The sequence below is a fragment of the Periplaneta americana genome, chromosome 2, assembly GCF_040183065.1.
Source record: "Periplaneta americana isolate PAMFEO1 chromosome 2, P.americana_PAMFEO1_priV1, whole genome shotgun sequence".
NCBI lineage: Eukaryota > Metazoa > Arthropoda > Insecta > Blattodea > Blattidae > Periplaneta > Periplaneta americana.
The window spans coordinates 31,628,773-31,642,285 of NC_091118.1; the positions used below are offsets into that span (position 1 = coordinate 31,628,773).

Here is a 13,513-nt window from a genome sequence, read left to right on the forward strand (position 1 = left end):
AAGAAACGTTTGTTATGTAACATGTTTCACAAAAATCAATAATAAGCGAGATATTTCGATTTATTTAATTCAGGCCCTCTTATAACCCCCCTTTTAAATAATGCATTTTGAATGCCATATAGCCTGAAATCTAAGTTACAACGAACTTAATTTATATTCCAATTTTCATCGAAATCGGTTCAGCCATTATCGCGTGAAAAGGTAACAAGCATACAGACAGACATACAAATAAAAATTAAAAAATAAAGCGATTTTCGGTTTCAGGATAGTTAATTATACATGTCAACACCAATTATTTTTAGAAAATCGAAAATTACCAGAAAAATTTTGGCTACAGATTTATTATTAGTATAGATTAATTTAGAACTTTACGTATGTAATTTTGTTAATGGCAATGTGTAATTTTCTACATGACAGTGTTTTTATATTCTTTTGTTTTATTTGTTTGATACGAATATATTTTACAAGTATACATTCTTCATATAAATAAAAGTTATTGCAATATACGAAATTGAATGACAGTCTTCATCTCATAACATTTAATAATTTGTTCGAACTTCACGTTCAACTTTAATGTTTTTTCATAGTTCTTCTTCTTTACTGATTTACAAGTGACTATATGTTAAGTTTGTAGAGAATTTACTGTTATTTCCAGCGTTTCCGTAGTAACCTTTGAACGTGTTGTATCTTCAAGTAACATGGCATGCAATAATGACGGTAAGTACGCAAAAAGAGCTTGATTGTGCAATATATATATATATATATATATATATTATATATATATATATATATATATATATATATATATATATGAATAATTTCAAGGGAAAACTTTTGTTCCGGGGCCAGGTATCGATCCCGGGACCTCTGGTTGAACGTACCAGCGCTCTTTCCAACTGAGCTACCCGGGAACTCCACCCGACACCGTCCCAACTTTTCCCTCTATATCCACACAATTCGCGTGGGCTGACGAAACGCCAGAGACCCACATCGAGTGCACACATTCTCTGTGTGGCTTGGAATGGTGGTTTTCTGTTAACGTACACAGTGACGTATATATTATGCAAATCTAGTCTTTCAGGTAAGGCTTCCTGTAAAGCAGATTTGAATAATCTCACCACATTTCCAAAGCCACACAGAGAATGTGTGCACTCGATGTGGGTCTCTGGCATTTCGTCAGCCCACGCGAGTTGTGTGGATATAGAGGGACAAGTTGGGACGGTGTCGAGTGGAGTTCTCGGGTAGCTCAGTTGGAAAGAGCGCTGGTACGTTCAACCAGAGGTCCCGGGATCGATACCCGGCCCCGGAACAATTTTTCCCTTGAAATTATTCAAATCTGCTTTACAGGGAGCCTTACCTGAAAGACTAGATTTGCATTATATATATATATATATATATATATATATATATATGTAAACTCTTCTCAAACATTTCAGGGAAAATGATTATGTTGTTTAGTCAACTGTCCGAAGACAGATCTGAACATCACAAGTGACACCAAGAAGACACCAATTATGAGGCAACTAGACCAGGAGATAATGGGATAGGGAGGCCAGTTCCTTTCCCCCTCCATTGTATATATCGTCGACTAGCTACATATTACACTGGTCAGACTGGTTGTTATGATGTAATGAAAAATCAAAATAAATTGCCTGAATGAAAAAGAAATTAATTTTCGAGAGGGGCTAATACAACACAGCACTGCGACCTTTTACGATTTATTTCGCTAACCCAAAGCTAGGCGCATTTCAAAACCCACACCGGCTGACTACACTAAGGTGAGCTGTGTATCCAGGTTTCGAGCAGGCAACCCCACTCGTCCCTAGGCCAGCCTCCTCCGTGCGTCGCTAGCCGACAATCGGGGAATGCTATGGAATGTCGACGGGATGGAGAAATAATAACGGAATAATGTAGGTGCTTAATATGGGGAAACGGGAGAACCCTGAAGAAAAAAAAACCGAACTGAGATGTTGTCCTCCACAAGTGTCACTATGGATTATTCCAGGGGCGATTTCTCAGGGCATGCTATGCTTGCTGCGCAAGCTCAATATTTTCGTAGAATGTGTATTTCTCAAAATGGCGTTACGTATATTAAAATTTATTTTGATTTTTGGAATACTGTATAGGCGTAATACCATCCGAAGGTTGCACACCGCAAGTATCGCAACGCTTGCTCGTTTCTCGGAGCTACAGGAAATAGCGTGAATATGATGCGCGAGCAAGTGCCTTCCTCCTTGGTCCGTCATAGGAGCACATGCTTCTGTTATGTGCTATTTGAAGCTCTGGTCCGAGAGCTACACCAACGACTATTTAACGTTACACAGAGCAGTATTGACAGCGGGAATGTGCTGTGATTTGCGAGTGCAATGTAATTGTATGAACGGAATGCATGTATTATTAATTCTTAAACATTAATTTGAAGTATTGCAATGAGTTCGGAATTGTGTGTTATTGAAACCTTATTATTAAATCCATTTTCCCGAAGGACTATTCAAGAGAAGACAGACATAGAGAATATGTGCGCTCGTTCAGTGCATCTCAATACAACAATGTGCATTGGTTGGCAGGGTCGAAAAAACTAAATAAACTGTTTTGTTGGCCGTGTTTGTTTTATTATATCGAACTTCTACATCTGATAAGCGAATATGATCCATGACTCATAATGTTTCATAATTATAAAATAAATTATTTATGTGGGTCTGATTATTTTTATTAATTATGAATTATTATATCCTCCCATCTTCCCCCATGAATAAAAGAGCAAGTCTAACTTTCGCGACTAGCATTCGCCCGTGTATTATTCAATGAAAAATTCAGATCTAACCGCGAATGGAAACCATACAGGCTGAAGGTCTGATCACTCACAAGAGAACTTTTTATCATGACGAATTGAAAAGGCGGTATGCCGTATATATTTGGAAACAGGAAGCAAAGGAAGTCAGCAGGTGAAATATTTGTGCCTGTGCTCCATACGGACAAAAGTTATGGGACTCTAAATTTCACATGACAGTCTGTGGAAAATGACTCAGTGTCAAAGGTTAAAATTAAGTTGTTTTTTGAAGTCAATATATTGCAAACGAGATATTACAGCTGTTGTGCGTTTGAAATACAGCGTATTATCGGTAGGAAGCTATCACTTACTTTCACCTTACGGAAAGGCAAAGTCATGCTCGAAGTAATTCTGCTGTTATAAGTTGGTACTCTTATGTTTCATTTGTGTTCAGATTGTATGACTGATCAGAAGCCCCAGGCCTCGCATCGCACGAAGTCGTAAGCCAGCTCTTTTCTTGAGGAAGGGTACGTATCGTCGGCCCGCTAGTGAAACACACTAACAAGGGAACGTCCCAACTGGGCCGCGGCTATTCAAATAAAATATACAGGGACATCACTTTATTTTTACCAACATTTTTAACATTAACCTAGCTGTACTAGGAAACACTGTTGCCCCCTTGCATTACAGGAGTTTGATGTTACTTGTGCAATATGTAAACAAATCATTTTACTAGGTATAGGAGGAGAGAAAAGTAGTGTATTCATTTATGTTGTAGGGAAATACGACATTAGGATTTTCAGTTTGATCATTACTTTTACGGAATTTACCAAAATACAGTAAAGTAGTAACATTTTTTTTTTTTCAAAAACTCAACTTTTCAGGCGGCTATGTTCGTTATGTAATGTCTACTTTATTTAGCATATTAATTATTGATGTTAACATACAATATAGAGAGTGCATTTAAATTCAGGGGGTCATAAGTAAAGGGCTGTAAGTGCATTTAAGTTACTTTTGAGAAAATGGGGTTTAAATATTTAAGTTTTCGTAAAATTGGTGAAATTTTTATTTAAATTTTAATGTGTGATGCGATTAAAATACCCCTTTGCCACTAAAATTTTAGATACTTTTGCTTACACTGGATGCACTTAATTCATGTTATTACAAATGTCACTAGCATTCCTTTGCTTCTAGCCACCTCAATTCAAAATAAGCTAATCTGAATTTTTAAACAAGTTGCTGAAAATAGTTGCCGTTCATTACAATGCAGGCTTCAATTCTTTACGCAAATTATTAAAAACATTTTGAAGCATATTCTCTAAAATTGAATTTATCGTTTCTTGAATATAATTTTTAGTACGATATTATTAATACAAGTTCTTTCTTCTATAGAAAACGCAACCATATTTATGAAACACACTATACACTGCAATGTTTACTTCACTGCTTGAAGACTTCGAATGCAACAGCGGCTGTAAGTTTGTGTGTCTGACGGAAGCAAGGACATTAGTGAAGGGGTGGGAGTGAAGTACATTCAGAAATGCAGGTACAATAAAAATGCAAGTAAAAATAAAATCATGTCCCTGTATGTATGTATGTATATATATATAATATATATATATATATATATATATATATATATATATATATATATATATATACAGACTGTTTAAAAAATACGGGGCATAATTTCAGGTATGTATTTCCCACACGTAGACAATCAAAATAGTTCATTACAGCATGTGTCCAGAAATTCTTTATTTCCGAGTTATAGCCTTCACAACATTGAAATTCACCGGAACCATACCTTATGTTTTAGAAGACACTCCACTGATCAATCGTCAACACATTCACTTCTTGCATGATGGCGCTCCTGCACACTTCAGTCTTACGGCTCGCCTGTACTTGGTTCGAAGGTTTCCTGATCGATGGATAGGTAGAGGTGACCTAATTGCTTGGCCTCCACGCTCACCTGATCTGAACCCTCTCGATTTCTACTTGTGGGGCCATTTAGAATCATTGGTTTATTCGTCTCCGTTGCCTGATTTGGAATCCCTTCGGAATCGAATTGTGGCATGTTCTGAGGACATACGCAATACTCCTGGAGTTTGGGATCGTGTTCGCAGGTCAATGAGACATCGATGTGAGGTCTGTATTCAAGCAGAAGGTGGACATTTTGAACATCTTCTGTAATGACAACGACCTGCGGAAAGAAAAACGTTCCGGTGAATTTCAATGTTGTGAAGGCCATAACTCGGAAATGAAGCATTTCCGGACACATGTTGTAATGTACTCTTTTGATTGTCTAAATGTGGGAAATACATACCTGAAATTATGCCCCGTATTTTTAAACACCCTGTGTATGTATATATATATATATATATATATATATATATATATATATATATATATATATATATAAATGAGAGCTAATTTTTGCATGATAAACAACGTGGTAATAGTCGCTTTTATTTTATTAACGATATATGAAATTAAATTAAATTATTAGCCTAAGATGTCCCGTTGAGGGCAAAGGCCTCCTCCGATAGGCGGAGAGCTCTATTTTGTCGCACGCGGTGACTACTCCGCGTGAGAGGTTTGCACGCTTGGGTTCTTCACTTGGTTCACATTCTGCACTATTTTGATATTGTACACTTAACTTGTTTCTGTCGCACTGGTTTTAGTCACTGTTCACTTCTCCCCTTAGGTTTTCCCAGTCTTTTCTATTTCTTGCCCTGCTTGAGCAATGGCTTACTGCACGTTCTCTGAAGAAGTCGACCCATCTCCTTCTTGGTCTTCCGCTTAATATCTTACCAATGCGGAGATCCCAAAGTGTGACTTTCTGCATTCAATTTCCGTCTCCAAGTCTTACAACATGGCCTCCTCACTTCCATTTGGTGTTGCGGCTTGCAGTTCTGGATCTTCAATTGCTGATCTCTTTTGGAGCACTTCGTTTAGATCTCTGTCCCTCAGTGATAAGCCTTGTATCCTTCTCAGCATTCCCTTTGGCATAATTTGGAGATTGTTACAAAATTTGGCAGTGAGAGACCATGTCTGACACCTATATAACAGTACAGTAATTACTCAGCAATATTTTTATTTGAGTTTTTTGCTGTTACACAGAGTGGGAGTTAATCTTTTACAATCCTTCACACACATAACAGATCATGTCATTTGGGAACGTTTTGTCAAATAACATTTTTTCATACGACCAATAATTTTTGTAACATTTCGAGAAAACGAATGTTGCATCGTTGTAGACCAGTGGTCGTCAGCACTCGCTGAAATGTGCAATGGGTACGCGGTGCCGTCCAGTGTGCACTGTCGTGCAACTGGGAGAGATAGAGAGCATAATCGCTAGCAGCTACGAGAGCACTATAGTGCTCTGCGTTTTCCGCGGGTAAGAGATGCTAGCCCCAGCGTGCTCTGTACTGACGACTCTTGTTGTACAGTAGCAGTGGTTACTTCGCGAGATCATTGCATCCCAGCATATTGAATGCCGCTCCAATCATCTACTTGGCAGGGGTTTTGAGAGGAAGTATACACAAACCGTTTTGTAAACAAAAACATCTGTTGAGAATGCAGTCAAATCAAAATTTATGTAATCGTAACATGTTAATTACATGAACTATGTTATTCGATATCTATGATGAAACATTCGCTATTTTATCTTTTCAGCCCTAAATTTAGTACGAACAAACACGTAGTTTCCGTTACATTTTAAGGCAATTTCATCAATAATACAGTAGAATGAAAAATTATGCAAAAAACAAAATTAATCCTTTAAATACAGTATTATTTCACATTGAGGATCACACAGTTGATGTCACTCCAAATCAATTACAATACAGTAAAATGTTTGGAAGAAATAAATAATTTTGAAGCTAAATGAAAATGATACACATTAATGTGAAGTATGTTGTTAAATTTGTACAGCATTCTCTACAGTGTCTTTTAAAGGTATTGTTCAAAGTGTCCACCAGTTGCGTGTCTACAACTTTCACACTCCTGATCCAGTAATCTGTTACGGTATAAGCGAGCAGCTGCAGCGGCATTGTGACCAGTTTCGCCATAAATTAATAACATGTCCAGATACTCACGATTAGAAAACTGTGGCATGTCGTTGTGTTTCAACTGCTTCGAACTGCACGTAGCCTGCAACTAATGACGAAGTGAACGTAAGCGTATCGTCCGCTCCGTACACCTAGCTCGGCCACATGGTTTGCGTACGCAAGAAAAATGGTTGCCAGCGTGTCATTGCCCTGTTCCCATGCAATGTGTACACAACTATTAACGCGATTTATTCTAAATCTGTGTTATTTTCCACGCAAATACTACTGTAACATGGTCATACATTGCTTATTCTATCATCCCACATGAGATAAACATTCAATTTTTAGCAGTTTCATGAAAAACTTAATCATAATTTCAAGTTACAAAAGACCATTTTTTTTTTGGAAAACCGCCCTTCTGGAAACAAAATATTATTAGACCAGACGTCTCCAAAAGCGTATTCGCCAGTAAGTCCCTGAACGGAACCGAAGCCAGTACGTAATGAGCCGCTACGCCTCACCCATCCCTACCTGTACTGTACTCAATGTTTATGCGCAAACGAAGAGCAGTGGCGGACTGCCATTATCACTGTGTTGGTCGGAGTGTTCCACCGTTTCACAATGTCTTCTAATCATGGACGTAGTACAATCAAGGATAAATAGGAAGTGAAATTTTTTTGTGTTAATGGGGAGAATGTGAAATGCTTAATTTGTTCGAAAATTCTCAAGGGTGTGTTAAAATACAACATGCGACGACAATACTCGACTCTTCACAAAGAATATCACACAATTACAACCATGTTGGACATGTGAAAATAATTTATTTTGGGGCTATCTGTATAACTGTTGGTTATACATAATAATCAGTATATTACTCAGTTCCGCATGACAAACATATAGTTTTTCGTTTAATTTTAGGTGAAATGCGTAGGCCTACAAATATTTTGATAAATATAAAGCAAGAAAATACAAACACAAATCACACACGTGTCCTCAGTCTTAAACAAAAAAAGCTTCTTGCTAGCTATGTTCTAGCTTGGAATATTGGGAAATCAATGAAGCCCTTTACAGAAACATAATTTGTAAAATCGTGCATTAAGGACGTTACTAAAATACTGTGTCCAGAACAAAGTCAAAATTCAAGAAAATTAAATTGTTTCCAATTACAGTACAGAGAAGGAATTTCAAGACTGTAAATGTAATTGAATCTGAAGGCGAAACCACAATTAACCAGTTTGTAGCTTACTCACATGCACTGGACGAAAGCACAGATAGAAATGACAAAGCTCACCTAGCCATTTTCATCCGAGGAGTTACCGAACATTTTACTGTGTCTGAATGTCTTCTAGATGTAATTACAAAATACAACTGGAGAAGATCTTTTCCAGGCACCGAAAGGCACCATAGAACAGAAGAGGTTGAATTTGCAATGGCTTGTGTCAATACAACAGACGGGGCTCCAGCTTCATAGTGTGTCAAAATAATATACAAACATATGATATTTCTTATTCTTTTGATGATATTATTTGTAAACATAAGCAGACCGTTGCCACGACCCCCCACTGATCGCTCCCATCTGTTGAGGTACGAGTCTCTCCCCCTTCTCTACCCTTAGAGCAGCCGTGGCGAAAAGGCCATGGTGCGCCGAGCCACTGTGTAAGCTGCAACGTGCATAGCACCTATGGAGGGAGGCGGACAACCGAAGGGGAAGTTAATGTTTAGGACGTGTAACGAAAAAAGAAATGAACAAGAAAACATAGGACACATTATCACAACCTAAAATTAACTGTCTTCAGAATGTCTCTGCGACAAAGTTTCAAAATCAGGAATTATGTCACTTACTGCCAATCGTAGTTGATCACGAAGGTATTTGTCTGTCAGTCGTGATCTAAATTTGATTTTTACTATTTTCATTGATGAAACGTAAGTTACAGCGAACATGGCTTCAACAGAGCAAGCGAAAGAACGAAGCTTCAAATATTTATTTTTTTCCAAAGATTTGAAAAGTTCAATATCTGTCAAGTCCTTACATCTAGCTTTCATTTAACGTCACATTGTAAATCTGTGAGTTTAAATTGAAAATCTAACCGCATTATTCGTACATCTGCTGTAAAAGAATCGACGTACAGAGATGATAATGATAATAATAATAATAACAACACTTAACCTTTTAATGTTTCATCAATAACATGTAGTAACTTATAATGCCGTTTTATGTTATTCAACCGTTTTCCTAGTAATATTTGTGAACAAATCATACATTTGATATTTTCATCATATTGTAAGCAAAAGAATGCATCCTCCCATCCTACTTGAAACTTTCGTTTTTTATAGAGGTACATGGTTTCGAGAGAGATATTGCGACGATACGCCACTCGCAGGCCCGGGACAAATACAAATAGAACGGAGTTTGACTCCAGTGAGTGAGAGGGTGGGGGTTGTAAGTAGGAAGCGAGAGAAAAGCACTGCGAGCCACAATGTGCTCGTGAGTCGCATTTTCGCCGCGGCTGCCTTAGAGTACACTGTGTTCGGCGGGCAGCATCGAGAGCACGAATGACGATACGCTTTTTGGAGATCTCTGTATTAGACATTCTTGTTTGTCATAATTCGAGATATCATATCTCAGAAGGATTGTAAAAGATTACCTTCCACCCTGTATAAAATAGTGAAATTCGAACACATAGACATATTCCGCTCTTGAGCTGAACGTGACGGACTAACTTATGGCGGCGCCCTCTTTGCGGCTGAAAATACGGAAGGAATCCACGAGCGCACGTATGTGTTAGTTTTGTTCATGGTTAGACAGGCCTGTCCAACGTTCGTTTGTATCCGGGCACATTTCGATGATAAATAGGGGTGAGCGGATGCTAGGTTACGATTCTATTACTGCTGCTACTACCACCATCACTACCGCCGCCACGACCAACACCACTACACTACCACCACCGCCACCACTACCACCATTACCAACATCACTACCACCACTACTACTAATAATAATAATTAGAGACCAGATTTTAAAGGGAATCCCGTTTTTTATTTCAACACGAAACATGAAATAATTAGTTACGGTTATCAAAACTATCTTCCACCGACCAAATTATGTGGTTTTTGACTTCCTTTCTTTCCCCCATTTTTAGTCCATAATCCCTTTTTTCCCCTTGTCTTTAAAATATCTCTTATTTTGGTCCTTTTTGACAGAATATCGCAAACATTTAGATCATTTTCCTATAGTTTCCCCCCCCCCCGAAAGGCCAATAACTTTCTCAGCACGAGAAAATAAATATCGTTCTTCTTCAGATTCCAAACATTGAAAAACTAATAAAGTGTGCTGATTTAGAGTTCAGGATAAAAAGAACATTTTCACCTCTGGTTCAGTTGAAGTTGAGCGGTCATTTTCTGTTTATAAAGACATTCTGCATTCAAAGAGATAGAATCATATTGAAACATATTGAAATGTTGAATGTGAGCAAATACAACACTTTCCTTATGTTGCGAAGCGATAAATAAATGCTTATGTGTGCTATGTGTATCCATGAATGTGCTGAAGTATGTTTTCAATTAAAATAGCACCATTTTGAGGGAGTAATATAGTCCTTTTTTATTATATCAAATGTAACATTTTCCTCATGTTATGAAGACATAAATGTAAGATTGTCTGTGCCACGTGTATCCATGAATGTGCTGAAGTGTGTTTTGGTGAGTAATATAGTCCTTTTCGAAGTCCTTTTTTCGGTTATCCATGCAATTATTCCTTCGGAATATCATCTCTACAAACCTAGATAAGGTTTTTCGAGTGTTTGATTCATATAGTATTAGCTATAGGCTTAATTTAAAAAAATGACAAATTAGAGAAAATGAAGAGAAAAATATTGTTGAAAGAAGAAAGAAAATGATTCAGTTAAATATGGTAAAGAACGGTCTGATTGTAGATCAACCAAAGCCAGGATATGGGTCTACGAACGATGGTAATACTACGAAACAATTTTTTCAAGATGAGGAAAAGAATGCGCAAATTACAGATGTAGATCAAAATCTAATTCACATGTTTTACATCATTCTCCAGGTAATACCATGTAGGTATGAAATCAATTTACAGTTATTTGAAGAATATTTATATCAAACAAGACAGCTGTACATTAGTTTATACCCATGGTATTATATGCCAGTATCCGTTCATAAGATCCTGGTCCAGGCCCAGAAATTGTAAGTAATTTTATGCTGCTAATAGGGCAACTATCGGAAGAAGCTCAAGAAGCTCACAACAAGGACTGTATAATATAAGGCAAAATCATAAATTACTAGAAAGATGTCAAGAATCCATACTAACAGAGATATACAGGGACATCATTTTATTTTTACTTCAATTTTTATTGTACCTGAGTTTTTGAATGTACTTCACTCCCACCCCTTCTACTAAGGAAGTTCCAACTCCACACAGAACCAAGACCGCAGATAGTAAGCAGTACTGAGTTACTGAGTATAGTACGTTCCAGAAGTATGTTCGCGTTTTCCAGTGACGAAAGAGCTTTCAATATTGTATCTATTTTCGCACAGGTACTGTCCGTTTGCCTACGTCGCATCCCGATTTCCCCCACCTGCTTCTGCTCGCCCCTCTGTAATAGCTGGGCTGTCTTAGCTCTTTTCTGAAAACTATAATTTCTCTTAGGAATTGGACGTTTACGTAATATTATACAGCTGTTTAACTTCACTTAAATAAAAGGGCCTCGTTAAGTAATTAACTGTCACGTGATTTCCTCCCTTTCTACAATCCTGCGGCTTAACCACTTGGACGGACAGTAGATAGCATGTCTGAGTAATTTTATATTTTCGGGTCGGGCAGAAGTCAAGATTGAATTTACAGCACGTAAGTACTCTTTTATAGAGTAGGTACAGAATTATTTCAACATGAGTTACTAGTACGAAGGACGAAACTGGCAATTGGAATTAGATGCAATAGTCTATAGTGCGATAATATGCACAAAAGAACTGAAGCCTGTATCGAAATGAACGGCCACCATTTTCGAAATTGTGTTTAAATATTCATATTATGATTATTTTTCAATTTAACTTCTTTCTCTATATTGTACGCTAATGTGCTGTAGACAGTATAATATACACCGCATAATGAATACGTTCGCATGGATAACTCACTTCGTGAGTAAAAACACTTATTCTTAATACAGTACTGTACTTTGATTAAAGAAAAACCTAATGAAAATTATCAAACTCAAAATCGCGATATTTCCTAGTTTACGTAAATGGATGAACTACTTTTCTTCCTTCCTATACCTAGTAGAGTGATTAGTGTTTTGCGCCAGTATCATCGAACTCCAGTCTTGGAGGGGGGAGCAAGCGGTGTTTCCGGTTCTCTAAAGGTATAGACTGGTTAATATTAAAAATGTTAGTAAAAATAAAATGATGTCCCTGTACTTTCTATGTTGTTGATTTCAAGTGATCCTGTCATCTCTAGTCCAGAAAGCTTCGGCACTCAGCACATGTTGATTTATCACCGGATGCTATAAAGTTGCTTACGGACCTTAACATTCCCCTTAGTGCTGGAGATAGAGAGAGTAATAATGAGTTTTAAATATTTGTTGATCTGAAAACATTCTCCTGTTTACGTATTACGTGTTTTAATTTAAATGTCAGTCAGTATTTTAATATATCCCTTCTTTATTATGTTAAGATTTTATTATATTCATTTTATTTTGAGTTAGTATTATTGTCTTTTTATTGTTTTCATTCATTGATACTATAGCACAGTCATGTCAATTGATGCCCATAGGCGCCAGCGCACGCTTTAGAGCTCAGGAGAGCCTGAGCGCTTTACAGCGGAAAGGAAAGAGATAGACGAAAGAGGTGGTATATGCCGCTTGGTTGAGTTGCAAACAGCGCTGGCCAGCAATGATTCTATGGATAAAGGGAAGATAACTTATTAAAACTGTATCCATGTTAATTTTTAGATTTGTCTGAGAAGTATAAGTGCATTATAAGAATGTAAGTTTTAATTTTAATGCACATTTTTCACAAGTTTGTTTTTTTTTTTTTATTCAAAAGGGATATGTTCTCAACTTTTGTTTATAGAAAAGTGAAATTTTCAGATATAGGCGTATTTATTTAATAACCTTACAGGTACTGAAACAATGTTTTCGTAAATCTAATATACCGTAAATACATAGGCCTATTATTGAAGATAGTATATAACAAATTTTGAAAATATTCGCATGGTAAAATAATGTTTGTAAGGAAATTAAACAACAAAGCAACAACTGTTACATCATAAGCAAAAGATATGTGCCCATGTGTTGTAAAAATGTCAGCTCTATAGCTTCAGCAGGTTTCGAAAAATAATTTAATATTCTGATGATAGGAATTTGCTCACCAACATCACCTTAAAAGCATAATACGATAGCAGTTTTGTTATGTAATATTAGTTACAGTTGAATCATACACAGCACCTAGGTAACTTTGCTTTGTACTATAATATTGTTTTGGTTAGCTCAGTGATTACTTTTATAAGGCTAAAGGTGCCATCAATATCAATTCCAATTGATCATGTCATACTCAGTTTCTTTTTTTGGGATATCACTTTCTTTATGAATGATGTGTTTTATCCATTTAGTACAGTATAGTTGTACTACTATGGAATTAATGTGAATATTCCTTCTTAACTCTCTATTATGTTATT

General features: G+C 36.8%; 1 protein-coding gene across 1 annotated transcript in view; it reads left to right on the forward strand.

Moving 5' to 3' along the window:
• Nucleotides 1-3,163: 3,163 nt before the first annotated feature.
• The window catches only part of LOC138691832 (UDP-glucosyltransferase 2-like), a 33,538-nt gene continuing 23,188 nt past the window's right edge, over nt 3,164-13,513 (forward strand). Inside the window, exon 1 of the mRNA XM_069814331.1 lies at nt 3,164-3,297. The gene's annotated coding sequence lies outside the window, so the exon portion shown is untranslated. The remainder of the gene's footprint in view (nt 3,298-13,513) is intronic.